The sequence below is a fragment of the Phasianus colchicus genome, chromosome 5, assembly GCF_987193195.1.
Source record: "Phasianus colchicus chromosome 5, bPhaCol1.hap1.1, whole genome shotgun sequence".
NCBI lineage: Eukaryota > Metazoa > Chordata > Aves > Galliformes > Phasianidae > Phasianus > Phasianus colchicus.
In genome coordinates, this window is record NC_143440.1 from 23,593,139 (window position 1) to 23,619,826 (window position 26,688).

General features: G+C 38.1%; 1 long non-coding RNA gene across 2 annotated transcripts in view; it reads right to left on the bottom strand.

The window, feature by feature from the left end:
* The window catches only part of LOC116229141 (uncharacterized), a 99,717-nt gene that overhangs the window by 41,777 nt on the left and 31,252 nt on the right, over positions 1-26,688 (bottom strand). The window contains exons 5-9 of one of the 2 annotated variants that reach the window (XR_016466834.1): positions 18,246-18,362; positions 15,832-15,939; positions 15,132-15,295; positions 13,901-13,986; positions 13,234-13,263 (exon numbers count right to left, since the gene is read on the bottom strand). This is a non-coding gene — a long non-coding RNA (uncharacterized LOC116229141). Of the gene's footprint in view, positions 1-13,233; positions 13,264-13,900; positions 13,987-15,131; positions 15,296-15,831; positions 15,940-18,245; positions 18,950-26,688 lie in introns of those variants that run through there. The other variant, XR_004166956.2, reaches the window with a different exon arrangement.

Genomic DNA, 26,688 nt, shown 5'->3' on the forward strand with positions numbered 1-26,688 from the left:
GCTGTAATCTCCTGTAATCTTTCTCTTCACTTCAGTAGAAGCCACTTCTGCTCTCATCAGCAGAAGATGCAATCCCTGACTTCTGTACAAAAACAGATTCCCTTCATAATTAATATTCAGATAACTCCATTAATTTGATGCAAATGCACTTATTTAACCGCGCACATGATTGGTCCCACTGTATTTATTTCCTCTTCTTGGAAAAATTACCTCTATTCACTGTCTTCAGTACTATCAAGACAGAAAGCTGGCAAGAACAGAGTTTAAGAGCATTTACTGTGAAATTTGGTCCAATTCTTACATATCAATAAGTTCTAGGCTCTCAGAAATGCTTCTATCCTAGAAGCCATCTGCCAGAGGGAACGAGACCTGGAGTCACCTGGTCTTTATATCCTTCTGTCTTGCAGCCATTCTCAAGATAGCACCCATTTATACAGCACACAATAGCAACATCTTGCCTGAGAAATACATAAAAAGACTCCTTAGCTTACTTGCAAATCCTTTTACTTTTCTTTATTTTAATACAGTAATATATTGCCCCAACTCCTTTGATCAGCATCCTAAATCTAGGTGAGATGTTGTGGTGTACCCTGGTAGCCCCAGCCAGCTGTAAACAGCTATGTCCTCTCCCAGATTCTTATGCATTCCTGGATACTCTCTGGGGGGAAGGAGCCGAGTGAGAAAGTCTTGTTAAAGCACTGGTGAGCAATAACTAAAGCACTGGTGTGCAATCAATACTGCTTTGGTCAAAAATCCAAAACAAAGCACCATACTTACTGCTATAAAGAAAATTAGCCCAGTATGGATATCTTGTACCATCATCTCCCTTCAGGAAGTGGAACATGAGGAAAAGTCAGCATAGTTTCAGCTACGATTTAGATAGCCAAGCAGGAAGAAAATTTGCTAGGAAAACATCATGCTTGAACTTGATCATGTATGGACTCCTGCAGAGTGTAAGCACAAGGGGAAGGTGAAGATCTTTTTGACTTATTGCATATTAATTTACCCTAATATAAACAAGGTTGCTTATAAGAGAAGCTCAAGGAAATACACACTGAACAGGATAGGTTCTCCTCTTCTATTGATTATTCTCGACAGCAATGACGCTAGAGCGTCATGGAGAAAAGCTGTGTTCTAACAAGGCACATGGAGGAAAGTGCATGCAGTCCAGCAGATACAGAACAAAAGAGGCCAGAAGACGTGGAAGACATTAAAAAACAATAACTCTAAAGCCAATAAGAAAACAAGGAAAGGTATTCTGTAGGCAACTCACAACAAAAATGCTATTTCTGTGTAACATTCAGTTTGGAAGAATAGAAATTAATCACCCCAATTCCCTTTCTGCAGTTCCTATTTTTCTTGAATTCTAAGTCTCCTGCTTGATCTAATTGAAATTTCAAGCCTGCAAAGACAACTGAATACTACATCCAACAGGTTTTAATGTACATCACTATAAGTATCATAAAATAATACTGATACTTTGCAGGGCCGTAGTACCGCCAAGTCTAAATATCTGCATATGTCAAGACCACTGTAAAGGTGTTGTGCCAGCACTCAAGTATGCATTACCACAAGCTAAAGTAAGAAGATTTACAAAAGTTGAGTTGTGGCACATATGACAGCTAAATAGACTAAATACTGTTTAAATATTCATTATACAAAAGTAAACCAAGCAAGTTGTCATTACAATAATCTCAGAATATAAGACACTCTCCATCTGCATGTGGAAAAGTATAGCAAATTCTCAGAGACATCACACAGGTCTCATCAAAGGCCATACATACAAATTTCTTAATGACACTATAAACTCTCTTTTCACTTGTCTGAATGACAGGTGCTGGAAGCTGCTAGTACACACCTGGCTGGCTACATGACAGCCTGAGGGTGTAGAAAGATTGGTTCCTCAGAATCAGGGAGGTCTGAACATGCCTGTCCCAGCCAAATACATTGCCACAGTGAGGCTTTCTCAAATGCTCCTGAGGGAACATAGTCAAGGCCTGGAAATTCAACAGAAGGTTTTCCCACCCCCTCACACACCTATGAGCATTTTTTCCCACTGGTTTCTTCCATTGCAACGCTCTTTTCCATGATTTCCATATTTATTATTGATAAATTAATTTCATCTCTACATCCTTTCATGGAGAGGTCGCAACTAATAAAATACTTACTGCATTAAAGAGAAAAAAACAGTTAAGATTAGGAAATATTTATGTAACTCAAAAATGTTAGGGTCATTATCAAAATATTCTTATGAAAAACAGAACTAAAATTTATGTGAATTTATATTGTTTATTATACAGAGATACAATCCTAAAGTCTAAACTTTGGGTTCTCATTCCTCTATTTTCTTTTTTGGATAGAAATATCATTCCTCTTCACCTAGCTTTTTATTCCACTAGTTCTAGCTTCTACCCTACAGATTAATTCATTTGTGTTGTGTATGTATTCTTTTTATATGAAGGAACAACAAGATGCAAAGGTAACATCAATCATTTCATACACACTCACTGCTGTCATTTTTGCTCTGGTCTGTTTTTGCAAGGCAGGGAACAAATCAGAAAGAAGGCCGGGAGGGTTTCATCTTCTCTCCTTTTTCATGTTGTACTACATTTGCTATACTCTCATATTATACTTAAACCCTAAAGCCTTTGGGCACTTTACCTGCTTTGCCATGGATCTTCAAGACCCAAAGAATGGTTCTTGAAAAGTCTGAACTATAATCAGGGTTTGAGTTATAAAACACTCTGAGTAAAGATCTGGAAACGTCTGCAAAATGCCATGTAGCACTGTTGGAATAATAAGAAAACCCAATGCTCAGAGGAGGAAAATATAAGCTCTCTCTTTAAATCAGGTGATCTTCCACTCTCAAGGTTAGGTAAGGATACAGGTTTTAAAAAGCCAACAAACAAACAAATCCCAGCAAATGTCACCATGATATTTACTGAAGAGTTGTGTACATATTATTTATTGTGCCAAATGCACTTCCACAGCAGATGCCTTCTATGATCTGTTTACTCAGCCACATTAAAATAAAATAGTTACAGTTTCAACCTTCTAGGCAGCGTTACCATTTACAGGTCTCCATAAGGCCAGTTCATTCCAACACCAGAAGAGCAACTCAGCTTGTTTCTCTATGATGCCCTTCAGCATTAATTCAACTATATGGACACAGTTGTCTGTGACAAAGATAGGAACTAGCACTTGGATGAGACATCCCAACCTACAGCTTCAGGCACAGACCTTTTTATATTGTTTGTCACACTAGAATCTCATATCAGAGCCACTCAGACTAGCTCAGCCTCTGTGATTGCCATCTCTGATACTCATAGGCAACTTAGAGAGTTCAGGTTTTGGTTCAAGCCCCAAAAGTTTTGGTATCCAATGTAGAAGCTTGCCAACATAACCTGAAGCTTCAAAGAAATGTAATTTATCTGACAAAGATATGCCAGACAACTACCAGATTCATTTCAGTGTAAGTGGTACTTGTAGTCTCTAGCCCTAATTAATATGTTCTACATATTCTATTTATATGTTTAGAGCTTAGGACTAAAAATGTTCAGACAGTGTAGCTCTTTGGACAGGGATTTGTGTAAAAAAAAAAAAATATATATATATATATATATATATTTACAGGGCCCTGAAAGATGCTAGTCTTGAGTGACAGAAACATTTTTCAGTAGAAAATCCTATTACTTCAGGGAAATCTTCTGGGGAAACACTTTGAAAGGTACACAGATCTACAACTTTCCTTCAGTAAAGCCTAAACAAAATACCATGATCTGAGCCCAGATGATGCAAAATGAAAGCACTTCAATTTTTTTTTCCAAGTAGATTCAGCTATTAAGTTTTAAACAAGTTCTACATTAATCTATACTTGTTTGAACACATTGCCTCAGTGACAAATGACCTTGGCCATCAGAGTCCTGTTTCTCCTTTGCTGCACAGACACTGTGTGCAGTAGCTGCTATTACCCTTCTCTTCTGAGCAAGGGCAAGATAGAAGGGAGATTCCACTGTCATGAGGCACCTTCTTAAGAGCTGAGCTCTGACTACTGAATACCAAACCTTTGAATTGTGGACTTAAAATATCAAGTTTAAAAAAAGAGTTATATTTTTTAAAAAGTCATAAATTGTATTTACAGTATTTTTAATTTTACTGCCTCCCAGGAAAGCAAGTCAATTTTAAACTAGTTTTATTTAATAACAACAAAGCTACAGGATCTCACTCACCAGAACACATTATTGTTACTTATGCCATTAATACATCACAGCCTCTCAACCTGTAAAGTCTTCCTTCTTCACTGAAATTTAGTTGCCATCTATGTAAACAGAACTAGATTATCCTTGAAAAGAAGATCAGACAGCACCATCAATAACAGGAAGAAGCTCATTTGTTCACTACTTACTAAGGAACTTCAAGACATGCTTCATTCTCAAGATTCTGAACCAGACTGCACACCACTCAATAATCCTTTAATCTGAATAAAAGTCCTCATGGCTGGCAGCATGAAGGCAGGCACTGTTATATCTCTAGAGAGCATGAGTGTACAAGAAAGTTGTTTTGTTGTCTTTACCACAGCAACAGAACTGATTTGATCTACAATTCTGAGAGACAGTGGAGAAGCTGTCATGCCTGGTCTGCTCTCCTTCCTGAGGGTGACCTCCGTGACTTACTGCCAAAGATCAGAGGTTTTTTTGTTTTTTTTTTTGTCTCTTCTCACTCTGTTCTTAACAATAGCAAACCCTGCACCGTACCACGAAGTCCCAATGCAGCAAAGCATAGCATTATCTCACTAACTGTATACAGTACGGGCTCCAAAGATTCTTTCAATCTGATTAGACAGTTTTTTGTTCTTTGCTCTACAAATGCAACCTCTTTATCTTGATATTATTCCCTTTAGACTTCTCCAGCCTGTTAGCTTAAGCCTACAGTTTCCAAAAATACATATATACATATATACATACATATACATACACACACACACACACACACACACACATATATCCTGGCTTCAGATGCTTGAGTCCTCTGTTTAGAGTCCAAACTACATACCTGTGTAACCCTCACATATCAGACTTCTCACTCATACCAGGACTGAGCTGCTGTTGCTGTTGTAGAGGGCAAAAGGAAAGAAGAAGGGAATTAATGTTATTTCTATTGGGAGTTCAGCAGAGTGCTGGAGTTCTGTCTTTTTAAAGTTTTAGTCATTTCTTTTTGTTGTCAATTTTTTGTTTGGTTTTTGTGCTTGTTTTTTTTGGGGGGGGAGGGGTGAGGGGGGAGGAGGAGGAGAGGGGAGGAGATTGTTGAGTTTTGGGGGTTTTTTTTTTTTTTTTTTTTTTTTTTTCCCCTCAGATATGCAGAGGTATTTATTATCAATTAGCAGAGAAGAGACTATCAGGCTGGTTGCAATTTTGAGCCTGCAACTGCAACAAGACAGCTGAAGAACTAGGAAGGGGCAAGCCCTAAAATATAGCTTTGTCTTTTGGATATAAATTACAAGATGAAAGTGTTTGGAGGACATTTAAAGCAGCCAAAGAAATCCTGTAGATCTACTGTTAGCTGTTTTCACAAAACTCAGATTTGAATACTTCTGCTAAGGTTGAACGCATTCCCCTCAGTGTGCCACAGGCCAAGGCTAAGATCAGCCGTACCAAAAGCAGGTTGAGCAGATATGAATACACATGAATACATAAAGATTTGTAACAAGAAGTTTTACTAAAGAAGTCCAGTTCACTCATGCTTTCATAAAGCAGATAACTTGAAAGCATTAGATGATTTTGTCAAAGTGATCCTGACATGGTAGGAATGCTGATGCTCCTCACTCCACTGTTTCCAAATTGGATCAACTATGAATACAACAAAGGCATCCAGAGCTAAGCAAATCTTCATTGGAATTTTCAAGTAGGATCAGGTCTAGCAGATGTAGACACCAAATATGGTCTGAAGCAGCAGTTTCCCAGCAGCAGTTAAGAGAACAATACCAGCACTTGTCACAGAGTAAAATTATTCTTTGTCTGACAAGAGTTCCGACATACCTTCCTTCAGTACTGGGGATATCTTGAAGCTCTTTCTGAACTTCACTGACTTAATTAGTTAATGAAGAATCATTAAGAATTATGATAAATCATTTCTGTTCAGTCACATCAATGACAATAACCAAAGACGGATGAGAGAGAATTAAATGAAGAAGAAAAACGTACCATTTACCTAGCAAGATGAAGGTAATGGTCTGCAAACAAGGTAATGGCCTTAATTGTGCCAGGGGAAATTCAGGTTAGATATTAGGAAAAAAATTATTAGAAGAACTGGTAATGGATCAGAACAGGCTGCCCAGGGAGGTGATGAAGTCTGGAGGTGTCCAAGAAATGTGTGGATGTGGCACTGAGGGACGTGGTCAGTGGGCACGGTGAGGATGGGCTGATGGTTGGAATACATGGTCTTAGTGGTCTTCTCCAACCTGAGTGATTCCATGATTCTAAGTGTTCTACCAACAAGAATTCAGCACTACTGAGCACCAATCTGATCTTCTCGATGAAACACTTGAGTGTTATTCTCAGCCCTTCACTGGGCTATCACTATAACATTTGTGTTTCTGGTAGAAACAGCGATGGCAGAAGCATCGCTGAGAAGTCTTACACATTTATCAGAGAAAATGTTAATCTTTATATTATCTGAATCCAGTCAGGCTTGAAATCTGAGAAAGACCGTGAATGAGGCTGTAAGACAACTTTTAAACTATCCTTCATATTTCCCTATCAACATTTTCAAACTTAAATCTTATTCCTCTTGACACTGATCGTGACATAATAACAAAGCAGTATCTTTCTCTAGCAGCTTACTGCTCTCTCACTAATGAGTCTGACAGCAGCGAGGCTTCTTGTCGGAGTGCCTGACCACATTCGACAACTATCCAGAACCTTGAATTAATAATGGTCTGTTTCACTTAATGAGGTGCAATACAAATTGAACACCACAACATTCAGAAAACATTTTATAGAAGTCCATTTCCTCTGCCACCTTTCAGTACATAATCACTTAGAAGTAGACACTAGAAGGTTTTACCATAGAGCAAAGTATTACAAGAATTCTTGTAAATTCTTGATGAGGAGTTGAGAACCATAGTGCATCTCGTGCATGGCCTGTCAATACATACCCAAAATCTATGTAGGAAATAGCTGACAAAAGGCATTGCTTTCTACATGAAATATTCATTAAAATTACTGAGCTTCCTAGTCAAACATTGGTTTCTATCATAGTAAAATGCTTTTCAAAATATCGGAAGCAGATACTGGATATATCTCATGTGTTTATACTGACCATCTAGTACTCAAAATTTATTTTCAAATAAATGAACTCTATCAAAAAATCTTAAGTATTTTGAAAACAACTGAAATAGATTAAGCTAAAATTCTCTCATATTGATTTCAATACTGATAAGGATGTAGTCAACTTACGTGAAAGATCTCAAAAGAATAAAACCCACATACACACAAACCCCTATAGTGCAAGACATGAGGATGGCAATTCACTAAGCAAGCTATTTTCCTTGAACACTAAAGTGAATTCCCATGGAAGTTACTGTCTGGTAAAATTCATGTCATTGTGCCCAGTTTCTGACCTTCTTTATTCGGAAAAGACATTTAGGCTTTATCTGGGATAATAATGATTTTATCCTGACTGAAAAATCTGCCTCAACCTTTGCAAAAACATTTGCACTACGTACAACTTTTTTATAGGTAAGGTCTAGCTAATTTTAAAATTGTTTGAGACTTCCTGTCACCTGTGATTACCTTATTCCAGCTACTTGGCTTGAAACATTTTTTTCCCCTCTCAAACTGAATTGTTTTGGAAAGTTACAACCACATTGTTTCACCCATTTCTGAAAACAAGACCACTGAAAAAAAGCTGTTCTGTGCTTTTAAAATCCAAGGTGAGATAGGAGTGCAAATTCCTGCTTTTCTCTATCACAGCCAGCAAGACACATGAAGCTGTATTTTTGTTGCACTGAGCACTACTGATAAAGCCTCATCTGGAATATCACCAGCAGTCTGGGGAAGGCACTTCAGGGGTGATAAAATCTAGTCAAAGAATATCCAGTAGAGAGAAATGAAAATGAGAGTTAAAACACATCACTTGCAAAAAAGCAGACTGGACAGATAAGACCCGTACAGCCCTAAAAGACTGGGAAGGGAAGTGAAAATTCTCTAAGAATGTACAAGATAGCCTTTTTTGTTGTTATCAAAAATATGCTCCCAATGTTAACTTAATACTGTTTGTCTTGTCCTATCCATTACTGCAAGAAGAGTGAACAAAACTTGACTTTTTAAAAGAAACAAAAAACAAACAAACAGATTAGATTGCTTATAGTGCTTGGAGGATCTGGAGAACAAATTAGACAAACATTTCCATGGCTGATAAAGGCACAGTCAGTGCTACCACATGGCATAATACAGAACAGATTTTATTTCATCTTCCTCCAACTCTATGATTATTTATCTGCATATTGTTCCCTTAGACTCTAGATGTATCTCTACATAGTTTGTACTTTTGCAAGTCAGACTCTGGGTTTCGTGATTTTCTTGATGCCTAAATGCACGCAGAAAACTAATTACCTCTGAAAAGCATGGTCTAACTAAAAGGCTTTGTATGACACAGAGATCACAGTTGCCACCATCAGATGCCACCAGCTAGGGGGCCGTTACATAGTTTCTAAAGCACTGATGAACATCAACTGCAGAACTCAGAGATTAATTATCACCTAATGGTAATCATACGGGACTTCTAGTTTCAAATATTTCAGACTCCAACAACCAGAGCAACCTAAGGGTTTCCAACATTTGACTCAAGCAATAAGGTTCTAAGTAAGTATCAGGCTTCTATCTAGCACACAGTTATTAATATTATGCTCTCTAGATACAAATGAACACAGATGACCTGAGAAAGCAAAAACAAGAGCACATTTGTAATTCTGCTGTGGTGACACACAGATTTGTATTTGCTTTGTTCCTGTGGAGAGCTGCACAAGGAAGAACATTTGAGAAGATGTCTGCATATGATTAAAGGATAAGGTAAAAGAAAAGAGTGCCCATACTCCTATTATCTGAATGATATTTTCTGAAAGCATTAAAAAGAACTTACTGCAGGATTTGTCCAGGAAATTCAGTGGAATCTCATAGTAATACACAACTAAAACTTCTGTGCATTCCAAAACAAGCAAACAAAACCAAAAAAAAAAAACCAAAAAACAACACCACAAAGCCCACAAAGAATAACATCACTAGAGTTCATGCATTGCTTTGATGATACGTAATCCCCATCTCCTCAGACTGTATTCACTCATTTGTCCCATTAAGTTTACAGTAAGCAATTTGAAAAGATGATCTGAACTGACAGCAACTACATAAATTGATGATGCTGTACGTCAGAGCATAACGCGTACACATCTGAAAGGCATATGCAGAAGACAGAGGCTCCTTTAGCTCAACACTCAATAGTTATACAAATGCCCAGTGGCAGTTCTGTTCTACTTACTGTACTAATAAATAGAAACATTGGGACTGAATGATTACCTGTGGATGCGGAAAAGAAACCGCTGCTTTTGTAAATCATATGGCCCCATTTAACTGCTGAGGCAGTACTGAATGGCTGAAGGATACACTGATATTGACTCTTGCATACTGCTAAATTATTCACACGCCCTCACTGTTCTCCATTTTAGTAGAAATATCTGCATGGCTATACTAATCATCATCATCATCCTACTCTTAGGCACAGCTCCTTTCCCCACATGTCATAATTAAATACAACCAATTTCCTCACACTGGCTTTGCTTCTATCTGAAACATTTGCATATCTAGGCACCCATTAAAAGAAAAAAAAAATCAGAATCTTTTCACTTTCACTTCTGGATACTTTTAGTGGTAACAATGGAATATGGTAGGTCCTGGTGTGATAGTTTATATTTGATAGTATGTGTTATATTTTAAAAAAGGATCAGAATCTACAGAGTGCATCAGTTAAGTTTAAAAATAGTATAAATGAGTGTAAAAATGGAACTGATTCTGTACATATTTTTATGTCAATGATTGCCATAATTTATAATAAAAACAAAAAAATAGTGAAATTAGAATGCAACATGAACATCAGGGAAAACATTGCAAGAACAGCATTCAGTTGTAGAAATACCTCCTGAGAGCTGTACAAAAATTATCCATCTCTTGGCCTTTTTCATAACAGGCTAGATAAGCTCCAGAAGAGCCATTATAGAAGGACAGAGGAATCCTGTATCAGGTCATGGGAATGGGCTGATGTGATCTGGCCACACCAATCTTATCTGTTGTTCATGGAAGCAGTACTACGATGATCCCATAAAGGCAAAGTTACTGATATAAGCATATTGTTGGTACAGCAATTAATGCATAGATAGTCAGCTCTGACATTTCTTCTCATTTAAGTTTCTGACAGGCTGCTTTTCCCTACAACATTTGGCAAATGAACCCATCTTGATCAGAAGGTAATTTACTGCACACTGGATTTCAGCAAATGTGATCACTGAAAATGACAGCTCACATCACAATTTGGGTAAATAATAGAAACAGCAGCATATTTATAATTACGGATGAAAATGACATATCTGATGTAAATATTTGAAAGCAGGTTTTGTTTGTTTGACTTTTAATTGCCAATGGCTGATAAAATGAGGGTCCAACACCCTCAAAAACCACAATGCAGAGATGGACAGCCTCCTAATCCCACAGGCAGCTCACTACTCAGGTACACTGAGTTTTTAAGACACTAAGTAAGAATTCTTCTGCTGAGTCAAACTTAGACTCTACAGTGCAACCCAGCACAGATTTTAATTAGCTCATTTGGGCAGTGCTAGCAATGCACATGTGACAGCATGGACTGCAAATGTAATGTAAGAAGCCGAAAAAATCCTTAGCAAACTAGCCCAGGACAGCTGCAACTGATTTAACACCAGCTTTGCAGCATAAGCATATTTGCAGAAGCCTGGCTTTGGAGATGCAGCAACTGACTAGCTCAGAATCTCAGCCTAGACTGACTTTCAGAGTGCCACATAAAGTAGAAGCCACCAGTGAGCAAGAGATACTTCATAGCTTTGGAGAAAAAAAAAAAGAAAGAAAAAAAAAAAAGGAGTGTCAACAGATGCTTATGTCAATTACTTGTTAGAATACCTCTGAGTCACTTCCCACACACAACCCCCATCTGGTATTTAGGGTATCCCCACTCCTAACACAACCCATTGCAGAGGCCAAGTTAGCACTATGCAAGTGAAAACCATTGCGATGCCAGTAAGTGCACAGCAGTAGCTGATTCGAGCTTATTTGCTGTGAGGAAAAAATAAACTTGCATAAACGTTGCTACAGAGCTTTACACTTCCCAAATATACCAAAGTTTTGAAGATAGAAGCCCTTATAAAATTATGAGTAGACTTTTCAAGCTATGGTTTTCAAATAATGCAACTAACTGGTGCTGTGGCCTCACAATAAATTTACCAGGAGACAAAAATGCTTTTCCTATTGACCCTTTCTAAATCTTTAAAGAAATATCTTTGTCATCTTTTCCAGCTATCTTGAAAAAACTTGTTCCTTTTTTCTATTGCACCATGTAACACAAAACATGTATAACCAAAGGCAAAACGTGTTCAACAAGACCAGAGCAATAGCGGTGCAAGACATACACAAACCCAGAACATGGTCCAGATGCTATTAGTCAGCCTCAAGGTTTGGCATGAACAATCCTGTTTTATATGGATAGCCTAGAATTTAATAAAAGCAAAGCAAGTAGCATTTTTATTTAAATTTCAATTTTCTGGATATCTACAATAAAAAGCAGACACAAAAGCCACTTGAAGACTTCTGTCCACTTGCCCCCGTTAAGACAAGAAAGAAAAATAAACAGTGAAATGACTGAGAAGAATTAAAAAAAATCCTAGAGCATGACATTACCAAAAAAATATCTGTAGACACTGGAGCACTTTGCAGAGAGGACTCCCACTGGTATTACTCAGTTGATGGCAGACAAAATCAATAGATAGTTCTCTAAAAAGCTGAATGTCTGATGGATCTAGCTTACAAGTCAAAAGAACAAGGGCTTTTCTTTAATTGCTATAAAATTAGCCTATGCCTTTTCTATAGAAAAGCCTATAAACAGAACTGTCTTGAGTATTCTTAGCAATTTAACTAACACCAGAGGGGAAAATGAGGTCCAGTTACTTTTGCTACCAGAGTGTGAAGGGCAAAACCAGAATGAAGAGCTAAGGTAAACATTAAACAGGAGCAAATACAAGATTTTTATCAACTTGTTTTATTCATCCAACTATTGCTATCACCCTACATATCCCAAAACGTCTCAGCAGCAGTCTCAGTCACTATAACCACTTACAGCCCTTAAAGCGAAGTGGCAGCCACACTCAATTTTGCCCGTGCCTGAATTTAGCGTTGGGCATAAGGAAAAGAACTGACAGAACCACTATATTAATGAAATAAATTAAAGAAAGGAGGCAGGGGAATAAGAAAGAACAGCAAGTAGAAAACAGACATGAAACTCTGAGCCTTACCTTTTGGAATAATTAAGCAGTATATTTGTTGTTCACACTCAGGCTCCAATAAAGTCAGTATCAAACTTTAGTTGAGCCTAAAGAGAGGCAAGATTTCCGATTCTCTCATAACTTCCTACATGTACCTTTCTTCCTATCAAATATAAACTGCTCCTTCTCTAGAACAGGTTGCCTAGAGAAACTGTGGATTTCCCATCACTGGAGGCACTCAAAGCCAGGATGGATGGGACCCTGGGCAGCCTCATCTGGTTTGGGGCAGCCCTGCCCACGGCAGGGGCTTGGAACTACACGATTTTTAAGGTCCCTTCCAACTCAAGCCATTCTGTGATTCTACATCAAGGACAGATTCAGCTGTCTTTGAAGACAATCCTAAGAATTCAAGGTCAGAACAATACAACACAAGCTAAGAGATGCCCATTCACCGGTAGTCACGCACCAGGTCTTTCAGAAATAAAAATTCAATGACTGCGTGCCATCCTGTAACTCCAAACAGACATCTAAAACAAGCTTACGCATCACAACAACTGTGCAAAACAGCCACAATACATTAGGAAGTTTTTAGTGTTTAAAAGAGAGACAAGAATTCAGAAATAGCACTCCTTCCACTTCAGTACGTTAACATGCAGTTGTCTCAGGAGAGACAGAGTACTTACCTCAAGGCACTCACAGGAGAAAGTAGTTATCTGAAAAACAGGGAAATAGTAAAGAAACATCTTATCTCAAACACTGCCCAGCACTTGGCTAGGTTACAGCTGCTACATAATCAACTTGGAACAGATTAACAGTCCTTTCAAAGTGTTAAATTCAGTATACTAGTATCACTCGTGCTTATCCATTATTTGAAATGAAGGCAGAGAAACACAAATGAGCTCAACATGAGAAGCATGCATAGGCAACATGAGATCTATGTCAGAAGATAGGTTCTTGTTTTCAATTGTTTTATGGATAGTTGGTCACCTGCTGGCAGAACAGGTTTTATTCCTTACACCTGTGGCCTGAGTTTAACACTCCTTCCACCCCCCCACCCTATTCAAGCCAAACAATGTAGCTGTGAGATGGCTGTCTTCACAAGATACGTGCTGCATTATACAGGTTTGGATTTGGTGTTTTTGTTTTGTTTTCCTTTCCTTCCTATTTCTGATGTTGTTCTGAGAGTATTTCTAGATTTGTCTTTCCAGGCCCCATATAGGAGAGTTTCTTGCAATTTAAAAAATTATTACTTCTGTTTTGTAAGTTTTCTTCAATAGCTTTCTTTTATATTATGCTGTTCTACTTTCTAACCAATATTTCTAAGCAGGGCATGAGATGTTTCCTATTTACCTTGAGCAAATGCATATTCTAATTTGAGCTGAAAACATCATTTACCAATGAAAACAGCACCATTAAGTCAGTGTTCTCAGAGGGCACTGGAAAAGATAAATAAAAGAAACTCAAAGAACAGTAAAAGGCACTCTAAAAGCTCAGTAGAATAAAACTGAGATCACACAGTCAGGATTTGTTTTTGGTCCTAAAGCACCAGGAGAATTGCTCAAATGTTTCTGAGGCCTCATAAAACATTAGCTACTTCAGTAAAAGATGTGAAAGCAAGCTAAGATGTTATGAACCAAGTCTCCATGGTTTTGTACTGCTCACAAGGGTGAAGTCCCATACTTGCAGGCAATTAGCAGCAGTTTTATTTCATGTGAATACAGCCAAGGCGAGTGTGTTCAAGGGATGGTACACTGCACCTCTGTATGGTGACCAATTCTCTCCTTTCCCACGTGAAGCTGCATAAAACAGTTGAGATGTACATTCTGATTTTCCTTGGTTTTTATATTCTAGGTAAACATTTACATTTCTGTAAAGAGGCTATAAAAACCTACTGGAGCAGTATAATTACTTTACAAAAACTCTGTGGAAAGGCAGTTGGCTATCACCTGGGAATAAGAAATTTGGTTCTTTATGCCTCAGCATTTGTTTCTAGACCCTGTCGTGTGTTGCCTGGTGGAAGATCTAGGGAATTTTTGCACCACAGACAAATAGCATGAACAGCTCAGAGTTTTCTAACCCAGACAACTGCATAATACTCCCCTCTAAGGCACAGGGCAGACAACTGTCTGCCTTTTCTTTGCACCTCAAGGCAGTGCGAAGGTGGAACATGGTACATTATCACCTCCTTGGTTTTGAAGTAGCCACACTGTCTTCTCAGAGTGGTAAATCTCTATGTACAGTTCTTGCAAGAACTCAGTGGGCCCTACTGCAGTGCCAGAGAGCACAAGGAACTGCTATGGTTCCCAAACAGCTGCCTTCCACAGGTGTAGGAAATTACTAAGACTGTTATACAGCAGCTGCCACTGATTTAGGTCACAGGATTTCTCTCCCACTGTGTGTTATGGTCTGTGAGCCTCACTGAGTCCCAAACTCACTGTAAGATGCAAATCCCTGCTTTTTATCATACTTTGATTCTGAAAGCAGCAGCTGTTCTTTTATTTATAGTTGAGTCCAGGCTTAGAAAGGTCACCCATTTCTTGCCTGTTTGATGTGAAAGCTCTATGCTCCCCATTATGCTGACCTCAGCAGGACTGCAGCTCTTCAGGTGAGGCTCTGTTCAGCTGGGAATCATTTTGCATCTTCTCAGTACAGCTCTCAGGTTTCTTAAAACTGCATCCCATTGCTTATCTTTTCTTCTGTATGTCTGAAAGCATACTTCACACTTCTATATCTCTCACCTAAGAGCTATGAATAAAACAGTTTTATGACCATATGACTTAGTTTCACCTATAACTGAAGTCAAAAGCCTCTAGAGGGAAGCAGTCCAATTAGCAGGTACCTGTTACAGTTTCTGACAGTTAACGGTTTGAGACACTTTTCAGATTTGTCTTAAAAATAGTCATGTGGCAATATCGTCAAGCAGCACCTTACTGTAAAGTTGAAACACAACAATTTTTCAGAATGCTGTCATGTATTCCTCCTTATTGCAGATTTTGTTCCACTAGTAACAGCTCTGAGAATTTCATACAACCTCATGAAGTAGTTAGAACTGTTTGCATTAGAAAGACTTATGGTTTAAATATAAGCTTTCAAGCAGGGCACCCTTCAGTTGATGGGCACTGCAGACTGGCTATTTCTGATGCACTTAATAACAGTGTACCACACCTGTGCTACATTACTGCTGTCCTTACCCCCAGCATCAGGCTCTCAGAAGACACTGTGGTGTGTACACAATGGGATACAAAGCAAAAAGTCATTTCACTGGTCAGAAAAATTCTTACTATTAAGGATTTTTTTTGCATGTAGGAACAGGTGTCCAAGGCTGGCAGCACGGCTCTGAACTAGCTTCTGTAGCACATCCCTTTCCAAATGTTTAAAATCTAAGATCTCTGCAGAAAAACAAAAACAACCACATGTTCTTAGTAATAAGATATGTTGTTAAGACAATCAATAGGACAAGTTTTTTAAAATTAAGAATAGGTTCTGAATCCCCCCTTTCACTTTGATATGAAGAGTATTATGCTGCTACTGAAAGTCATGAGCTTGCCTGGAACCTATGCCAGAGCTACCATCTGGAACAAATGTCATAACCTTCATCAGCCTCAGCCTCTAGGCTTTGTGCGTTAGGGTTTTGTTCATAATGCACCAGATCATGTAAGGTGAAGCCTTTACATTCATTGGTTTAGGTGCACAAACAGCCTGTAAAATGTCCCTGAGAAGCAAAGTAATCCCAGACAGAATTCTTTGCAGCCACGGTCAGCTTTCTTGGTTATCTCTGCGTGGTAGGATTTTGCAGGCAAGAATGTTTCCATGTACTTGCTGGACCCAGGCTCTTTTCTGTCTTCTACTAAATGCTGACTTCTCTGTATACATAGTTTTTCCACAGAAGTCAGTGCTGCCCCTGGCTGACTGCTCTCCAGCACCTATGTCAACTTTCTGACTCCTCATCTGCTGTATCTCTGCACACTGCCAAGAGCTTTGATCACAGTAAACCTCCCTCGTTGCAGTACCATTGCCTACAGTAGGCTGGTTTCATGTAGGAAGTCACATGTTAGTATCTCCATCCTTAGTACCTTACAGCCAGGTAATATTTTTTTTCCCATTGTAAGGGAACTGTTAGGTCACAGCCTAAGCTTATGATGACTGAACATCTGGTGGAGTGGCCAACCCAGGGAGCACAGGTGCAAGCAATTTACCCGTGCTTCCCACATGACCAGAAGGGGTGGACCCTGGGTCCACTCCTTCCCAGCCTCATTTAAGGGCAAGCCACTAAAGGAAGAATGTCTCCTGAATAAAGGTTGCTTCCTGACAAGGAGTGTTCTGTTGCCAGAGATCCTATGACCAGATGGGAGAGTTAACTTTTTCCTATATGCAATTATTGATGTTCCCAATCATACTTTGCCCAGAATCACAAAGAATTCATCAGAAGCAATTTTGCTGCTTCCAAGAACCAATATCTGTATAATGAATGGGAAGAGGCACGAGCTGAAATCTGTAGCATTGGAAACACTGATCTAGGTTTCATAACATGCTACTGCTTGTCCCTAGCCATATACACCAGAGAACTATGTAGTAATCTGATCGCGCTTTTCTGAGTAGTCTTCTGCACACTACAGGTCAACTTCTCCTAGTTTTGAACTTCTACGCAAAAGATCAGGGACACCTCAATGCATGCAATTTATTAAATATAGTCCCATCTTCATCTAACTGAAATGCCCATGAAGAGCAAGCACTGAGCTAATGTCTGATCATCTCACCAGCCACATATGCCCACTACAGTACAGCTGCACAGGTCTCTGGTACCCTGCTGAATAACATCCTTGCTAGCACATCTGTAGGGAATACCTTCCCAATATTTAAAACTATGGTGTAATGGATCCTACCTTTGAAAGGTAAGCACTGGGGAAGTAGATGATCATTTGCAGTCCTTAATAGCCCTGCTTTTTTAGTTATTCTGAGTTCCGAAATACTTATTTACAGCTCAACAATAATTTAAGTAATATGCAGTTGAAAGTAAACTGCTTTGATCATTCTGGGTATGCAACAAAAAACAAAATCCACATAATGCATTTATTTTTGTTTCACTCAGCACAGGTAAAATGTTAAAGTCAAGTATGAACTCTTTGAAAATATTGTTCTTAAAGAATTATACTGTGTATTTATATTTGACTGTGAAAAATGAGACGTTAACACAAGGTTATTTCCTGTCTACTCACAAAATCTCACACTGTAGAAAAACTTAATTCATCTTTGTTCAAGACATCCCCCTCCCTTCTCAGTTATCCTCAGAACTCCTCAGGAGGGAAATAACACTTCAGTTCTGTCTTTTTAATGTTCCTGATTTACATAACTCTAATGATATTTAAGCGCCTTTGGCTGTGCTTTCCTTTCTCTGTTTCTTTACTCCCAAACTCTCAAGGCAGATGAAGTAACAGTTGGCAGCATCCTGCTTGTTGCAGTATTGCCTGTGCTATTCTCTAGTCACGCCATTGTGGCTGCAGCTGGCTGAGTGGCTCTCCACCTCTCATATGAATTCCAATCTTCCTTTGAGAAACTACTTATGACTAAATGTCTTCCCACAAGCAGGGAAAAGAGCTCTTCCTTGGAGTTAAGATATTCCTCCAGGATGAAGGGCTGGAGGAAAGGAGAGAAGTTCAGCAGATCAGGCCAATTCTGATTGAAGACTAACTCCTACCTTGGAATGAGCAGAGATGAATCCTACAAGCCTTTCATCTGCACCATCCACCCTGTATGAGGAAACTTTGACATCACTCTGCCCAACAAGGCCAGGAAAAGATGAAGACAGCAAACTCTGATTAAAAAAAAATAAGAGAATTGAATGGATGGAGAGCAGGACAGACTTGAATATGGGGAATTTCTTATAGAACAGAGACAGGCAGATGCAGAATTGCAGACAGGGCAGAAGAAATCTCAGTAAATACATGTGATCTTCAGCTATGCTACTCTCCCTCACTCACTAAAGATAAGACATGGGGTGGCCACCTACTAATCTTTGATTCAGTTCCTGCCTGGCACACTAGCTTTTTCCATTTTCTTTTTCCTCTGTACACAAAGGAATTTGAAGTACAAGAAACAGAAGTAACTGTTTTTTTTTTCACTGCTTCCCTGATAGTCCATCTGGTGAGGGAAAAAGGAGAAAGAGGAGTGTTCTCTGCCACTCCCAAAGTTGTGTCAGCAATCACGCTTCTGCTTTCTGTCTTTACAAAAAAGCCTGGAGTCCTTACCAGGCACAAAGGCAGAAGACGTGAATGACACCCTCTGCCCCACTGACTGACAGCTTCTGAAGTGGTGGGCACCAAATGAACTACCACAACCAATTTTCAAGCTGTTTATAAAGTGCCGCACAGAACACAAAAAACAGAAGTACCTAGAACTGGTTTTAATCCATGCTTAACCCTTTTCCTTTTGGCTCTGACAGCCACGTGCCAACTTCTGCACTGATGCCTGGCACAGCATTAAGAGCTTTCGCTGTCACTGTGATACAGCACAATTCTCCTTCCCTGACTGAAATCCAAGCAAACAGCTTCTAGGAACATGAGAATTATTGAACTTTTTCTTCGGAGAAAGTGTAAGGAGTTCAAGCTTGCAGTAGATGTTGTTTGGATTTTCTCAAATAGGATAACATCACTAAAATAAAAAAGCCTTCAGAAACAGTTAAATTCACATGATGAACCTCTATCACTGGACACACTGCATACCCCATTTACTGCTCTTAAAAACACTCCCCCCCTTTTTTTGACCCAAAGCATTCACCACAAAGCATTCACCATTTAGCCAAAAACATGCAATGTGCCCTGTGTTAAATTAAAAATAAAAATTCACTGTTCCTTTGCTTTCAAGCAACTCTTGCAAAACACTGTCTTCAAACAGAACAAAAATGCTACCTTGTAATAGAAAGGGGCAATCTTTCATGTAAAGATTAATAAAGATAAAGACTAATATATTCCTTTTATGGGTCACAGTATCACCTTCTAAAAATCTGTGAGGACTGGTCTACTTTGTGTGATTGCATTTAACCAATAAAATTGTTTGAAAGGAACATCCATCTCTCTCAGAAGTTTAACTGGAACACGACCCTGCTGTGTATTCACCACATTGCCTTTTCGGCCATTGTAAATTTATTATTTGGTCTTGAATAGATCGCTGTGGACACACAGGGTGTTTTTCTTTCCATTTTCAAAGAAAGGAATCTGACACCAATGTACAGTTGATACCAATAAAGGCGGAACAATCATGTAATCAACTCCATATTTTGGAGTGTCTTTAAAACCATGACAAAGATTCAGTCAAAGCCATCAAGAATCATACTGTGTGTGTTGTAGAGGAGGGAATCTTCCTTGGGGCACATAAGACAGCTTCCAAAGGATGTATGTATATATTCCAAATTTACTATGGGGCCTGTAAATCTACACACCTCACCAGAAGGTCATTATCTGCTCACCCCCTCTTCCAGTAGATGCAACTGTTTGGTTTCAGGACATTTGTAATGTTGTATATTCCTAGGCCAGTCGAGCTCTGTCATGCCAGTGTTCTGGTTTGGATTTTTTTTACTTGTTTTTGTTTCTTTGTTTTGTTGTTTGTTTGTTTGTTTTCTTTTAAGAGCTATGTCACTCTTAACAGACTGTAGACACACCCTTGGTCATCACAGCTCTATTTAAAATAGAGGCACTTCCTTCATTCCCATCCCATTCACAAAACAATCCCCTTCTTGTAGCAGATGTCAAGGCGTTGTCTGGGCACATGCACTACTAGTACCTGTGGTAAATGCATAAGCAGTTTCATTGCCCAGAAACATAACAAGGTTTAGGCAGAGCTTCCAATAGTTCCCTGAATATAAATATCAAACATTCTTCCACCTCAGCATTCTCACACTCTCTTCTGAGAATTAATACAAGGCAGCTTCACACTTTGCAAGCAATATTGAAGCCTTTCAAAATTATCACACAGCTTTCTCAGTGCACCATGCTGCTAGTACCCAACACCAATCTCATTTTCTACCACGGCTAATTTAGTTCCTAGAGAATGGTTTCCAGCCTAAAAGAAGATTTAAGCACCTATGGATCATAACTGTAGAAAGACAGAGAAAGAGGCTGTACCACTGTAGACAAGAGAGTTCTGCCCTGCCCTAAATGTAATTTCACCTCCTCAAGATGAAAGAGAAATACTCTGCAATTATACAGACTGAGTAGTATATAGCTTCAAGTCCTGCCTGATTACTATTACTAGTTATTATTCCATGAACTGGCTAAATTCCATCATTCCATCACATTCTACTAAAATACCTCTTATTTTTCATTTGAAGAGTTATTTTTTTCTTCATTTCCAACCTGTATTTTTCAAGTAAATGCAGTGAAAAATAGCAGAAATTAATGCCCATCCATAAGGATTGGAAATGAAATGAGTTTAGATAAGAAAATTTTTAAACAACCTGTGAGGTGAATGTTAGCATAGAACTGGAAGATACAAAACAAATACATATATACATATACATATATATATATATATATATATATATATATATATATATATATATATATATAAAATTAACCAACTTCTGGTTTGTATTTAGAGAAAAGAAAATTTAATTCCCTTTATTTCATTTTCAGTGCAGCACTGTAATAATAATCTTCCCTTGTTGCCTTTGTTCCTGGAACTGAAGCATCACAGAAGCCCAGCAGGACAAACTGTTCTTGTGAAAAACTTCTTTTCTCTCATTTCTGACAATCTAAGATGGACAGATTAAGTGTTGATCCTCTGATCTTCTTCTTCCCTGTCTCCATGCATACAGTTCACTCTCTCTAGCTTGCTGACCAGTCTTCAAATATACTGTTTGAATGGCCCCATTCCATTAGGGAACTGACATCTCTCACTTTGGAGTGTTATTAATATCAATCCTTGAGAGCATTTAACCAATGACAACCTCACATTAGCTCACAATGGGATTTAAAGACATTGCAGTTCATTAATTTATGGTTTAATGCTGGCTTTGTCCAATCTATTGTCCTTTCTCATGACAAACAGCAAAACAACAAGTCCGTGTTGTCTATGAGTCTATGAAGTCCACAGAATCCTACACAAAATGTTTGAGTAGGTGCTTCACTTCTTTTATATCAGTGTGATCTATGTACAAAAATTATGTCAATTTTGCAAGTCAGTGGCCAAAGAATAACTGCTGGACTTCTGGTGGGTACTATTTTTGCTTCACTTTTCCTCGTCATTTTTCTTTCTGCATGGGTGGCTTAGATGTTATATTTTCCCCTCCGATGATTTCTCAGTAAAGTATGAGAAGTATAATAGATTTTAGTCAAACTCAATTGAATAAATGTGATATTATTTAAATCTTTCATACGAGGACCTTCCTGAGAAAGAGGACAGGTTAATAGTTAGAACTGATTTAAGAAATGTGCATAGAATGATGTTCAATTCTGTCATAACTCTAGCTCTTTGTAAAATTAGCTTAATGTAATTGGGTATTCATTGCACAAAGAAAACAGAAGGAACAAAAAAATACATCAAAATGCCCTGTTTGGAAATTGGAATAAAATATTTCATATCTTCACTTTCTAGTTCTGAACTTTCCAGCGTGCCTCCTAGCAAGCAGCAAAGCTGCTGTGCAGATGAAGTCCAGGGAGCCTTGGCGGGCACTATGCCTTACAGCACGCCTCAACAGCAAGAAAGCCAACGGCATCCTGATCTGTGCTAACACCAGCACAGATGGCAGATCAAAGGAAGCAATTATATGTCTCTGCTATACATCTACAGTGCTGATTCCAGTTTTGGTTTCTTCCAGTGCAAGAAAGATAAACGTGTTTAGTAAAGGGCTATGGCAATTGCAGCATTTATCCCATGAGGAGAGGCTGAGGGAGCTGGGCTTGTTCAGCCAGAGAAGAGATGGCATCAGCCAGACTTTGCAGCAGCCTGGCTGCACCTGCAGGAGGTTATGGGAAGGACAATCAAATTCTTCTCAGTGCTGCATGGTGCAGTGGGCTGAAGTAAGAGACTCAATATAATGAAAAACCTTTTTTCCAAGAGGTTAGTCAAGCAGCAGAACAGGCTTCCAAGAAAGTCTGTGCTTTCTCCATCTTTTGAGGTTTGAGACTCAGGTTAACATCCTAGCCCAATCTGATAAAATAAAAGCTCAGACCCTGCTCTGAGCTGCGGGTTGGACTAGACGTTCTCTGCTGCCTTGCAATCTGAATTGTTTATGATATTACAGACGTAACTGAGTTCTCTTGCCAAATTCTATTACATATGCTGCACAGATGAAACCCTTAGTAAGCAGGGCCTGGCACTGAGTTTCTCATGAGAATAAGATCAGTAAGATATTACACTTTTCCAAGGTCAAAAAAAGTATGGATCTATCCTTATCTACAGAGTATCTTTTTTTTTCTTAATATTTTTATTTCATTTTGTGTATAATTGTTGTATTTAATCCTTACAGATCAAAACTATCTACTTTTCCCAATTTTGCAGTGTTTGAATTCTGGGGTTAATATTTTTCATATTATGAAAGGTAATGAGGAATGACAGATTTTATTGTACATCCTGACTTTAACTTCATGTCAGCTAAGATATTAGAATGTTAATTACTTATTAGCAATGAGAGCTACAGGCTCACAGACAGCACACAACCACTGAATTAAATGCTTCCTTAAAAGTAGCCGAGAGTTTTGAATTTAATAAAGTTAATAAAGCATAAAATAGCAACAACAAAAACGTTACTTATAAACAGATTTTTAATATATTTTGTATTTAAGTAGGCCCCTAAATTATTATGATGCGAATCACTCTTGCAAAAATTAAGATAACATTTTGATTGGAGGAATGAGTTTACTCAGCAAGATTTAGATGTGAAGAAAACAAACCAGCAGTTACACATCAGTGTAACTCTATACATTCATAAAGTGCCAATTATGCTTAAAACTTACTTCAGTTGCTTGCTCCACAGGAGATCAGTAAAATGCACAGCTAAATGGAAATGCTTTTTCTTAATAAAGGGAAGAGAATTTGTTTGTGGACATTTTGGAGCAATCTCCAAGGACTACCTGTACCTTAGTAAGAATGGACTCTAATACAGGTTTCATTGCCTTTGTTACTGTTTTTCACAGTTTATTTTCCCCTGTTCTGTTTAAAATACATGTGTAATGAATAATTTATAGCATTACACTTTTATCCTTCCAGAAAATGCAAACCATAACTGTATCTAATATCGATGATAAAATGAGTAATCAGATAAACTAAAAAGAGATGTATAGGAGATGCTCACAGAGCTTCACCAAAATTATCATACATCTATCCTTTTATAATCATCTTGTACTGCTCATTGCAGACCACTCCTTTAAAGTCTACTAACATGGCAAAGCTGGGGCTGTAAATGGGAGAGTTTTACAAATTTTTTAAGAAAGATCTGCGGGTACAGAGAAGCCTGAGGAAAGACTACAACTGAAGTACTGAAAGGCTATCTTCCCTTCCCCATAAACACCTATATATATATATTTTTTTCTGTTTTAGTTTCTATGCCTTTTTCTAGGACTGATTTCTATGAGAAAGACATGACCACAAAAAAGCAAGAACAACAAAAATCTTTATGTTCTGTGTCTGCTAGAAGATGCCCAGTGCAGATGCATAGAGAAATCCCAGTCACACAGTAGTCTATAACAACAGCTGCACATTATCACACAGAAACTCAGTATTTACCTCACGTCAGACAACGGAACTATAAACTGTTCTGAAACAGCTCTGGGTCATGTTCAATGTCAAAACTCTGTTTTATAGAAAGAAGGAGAAATAATTAAATGGACACTGGGATATTCCAATCCAAAAATCAACAGATCTAGCCATCTGCATCCATTCTCCTAACTGCTGTAATAGCAAGCAGCAAGGTCTGTGATCTTTCTGAGGGCTTCCCACAAAGGAAAGATCACATTGCCCCTGCCCTCAAGTGCAGTGAATTACAGAACGCACATTCCCTAACTTCTGCTACTTTTCTTGAATTAATGATTAAATGAGAAAAATGGAGTCAGTTATTTATGGCAAGGTAGTGATTTCCAACATTAAGATCATGTTAATAGTGACTTCCTATCCACATGGTAGTCTATGATTTCTTACTCCCCTCTAGGATTGACCATTGGGCTTGGAATGTCCAATGCCACTTTAAGGACTATTAGACTTTTAAAGTCATTTTCACAAAGGAAGTGTTCAGTCTGCCACTGAAAAGACAGCTGGGTACCCCAGCAAAACTTAGAACTGCATGGTCAGATACAGATGAAAATCTTCAAACAGCTGCCTTAAGGAGTACACAAAAGAATGTTTGTTTTACAAGCAATGCTTACTAGGTTTTACAGCACATACACATATCTGGGGGAAAAAGAGAAGTGATCACGAAATCTATTTATTATCATTAAAATTCTTCCTTAAAGTTAACTGTATGAACTGCTAAAAAGATACTATATTCGTCTAAGAAATAAGGCACAAAAAATCTGCAAGCTTCTCTGCTTTACAAAAAGAAAAAGTCACACAAAGCAGGCAAAGGAGATAAAGGGAGATAAAGAAACAGAAGATTTAAAAAAAAAAAAAAAGAAGGGAAAGGAAAGGGACTGGCTGAAAAGGCATTTAAAAGAACAACAACAAAAAAAAAAAAAAACAGTTGTAGCTTGAAAAAAAAAAACAACAACCAACAAACAAACAAGATGTGACTTTTGGAATGAATCTTATCCGTGTTTTTTTTCTCTTAGAGGATGCTGCTGTGGAAGCAGCTCAGTGAGACAGCTCAATGAACAGTTAGGAGCTGCTCTGATTTTCAGGAGTAAGAGTGAATAGAAGCAGGGAGAACCATTCAAGCATTTTGCAAGTCAAGAGCAAAGTCAAAATTTTATTCATATTTGGAGTCCCAAATAGAGCATCTCAAAAATTTCTACTGCAGAGTACTAATCAGTAGAGTTCCCCAGACAATTTTCACTTAAAATTAAGCTACAGCAATTACCATTCTAGTTTCCTCTTATGAGTTAGGACAACAGTTATGCATCCCCATGTTGAATGTGGTTAACTCAATTATTTTTCTATTACCAATGAGAATATCAATTTCATAACCACACAGGAAAAATGAAATTACTTTCAAAAGCCAGTCACTCATTTATACATATGAAAATTAAATTCAAATGTGAAAACATCAAAATAAAAATAAAGAAATCATTTAATATTTCTGCAGCACTGAGCTCTTGTTTGCCTTTTTGTTCTTTAGAACTTTTTTGAATGTCAGACTTTCCCTACTAATTGTTCATTTTTAAATCATGACTTTTGTATAAATTCAAGTATGAAATCCTCATCATTTATTTGGCAATAAAATGACTGGACCATAAGCCTGCATAAGATTTTCTAGATTACTATCTCACATAATATCTCACTCAAATGCAAATGTTTGCTTCTCTTTTCTACATCCGTCCTTACATGACTTAAACATAAAATGAGGTTTTATTTATCTCCTTCAATATATTTAACTGGGATCTTCCAACAAATATTACTGAGGAACTTTAACACAAAGTAACACTCCAATAATCAGTGGAAAAAATAGAGAAAATCCTGATGTATCTTGGAAACATTCATCCTGAAATATTCAGAAATCAGTCTGTAAGTGCTGATGAGGGAGTCCACATACCACTTCATGACAACATTTCAGCAAAAGTATAATTCTTATCTAAAAATCTCATCAAAAGGAAGGAAAACTTCAAAGGAATTTTATTCACCAGTGTGTGTTCAGTTTAAAAATACTTTGACTTCAGTGAATAAAACTGCAGTAACTTTGTTCAGCCACTGGTGGTTTTGTGACTAAAGCAATCAAATTTAGTGTTACTGCTAAAAGGAATGGTGTCTCCTTCACTTTCTGTCATGTGTTCGCTTTTCTCCCACTTGCCAGCACTGATCATCCGAGCCCCTGTAAAATTCTTCAGATATTTTCTGAAGAAGAAATCTGAACCCTTCTATTTTTTTGTCTAACCAGCTTAACTCCTGAAATAGCTCACTGTGGGATAATGAGACACAATAAAGACGTTGAATGTCCCCCAAGAGGCTTGTACGAACTCATATACTTTTACCTCCAATTCATATTTCTCTCAATTTCT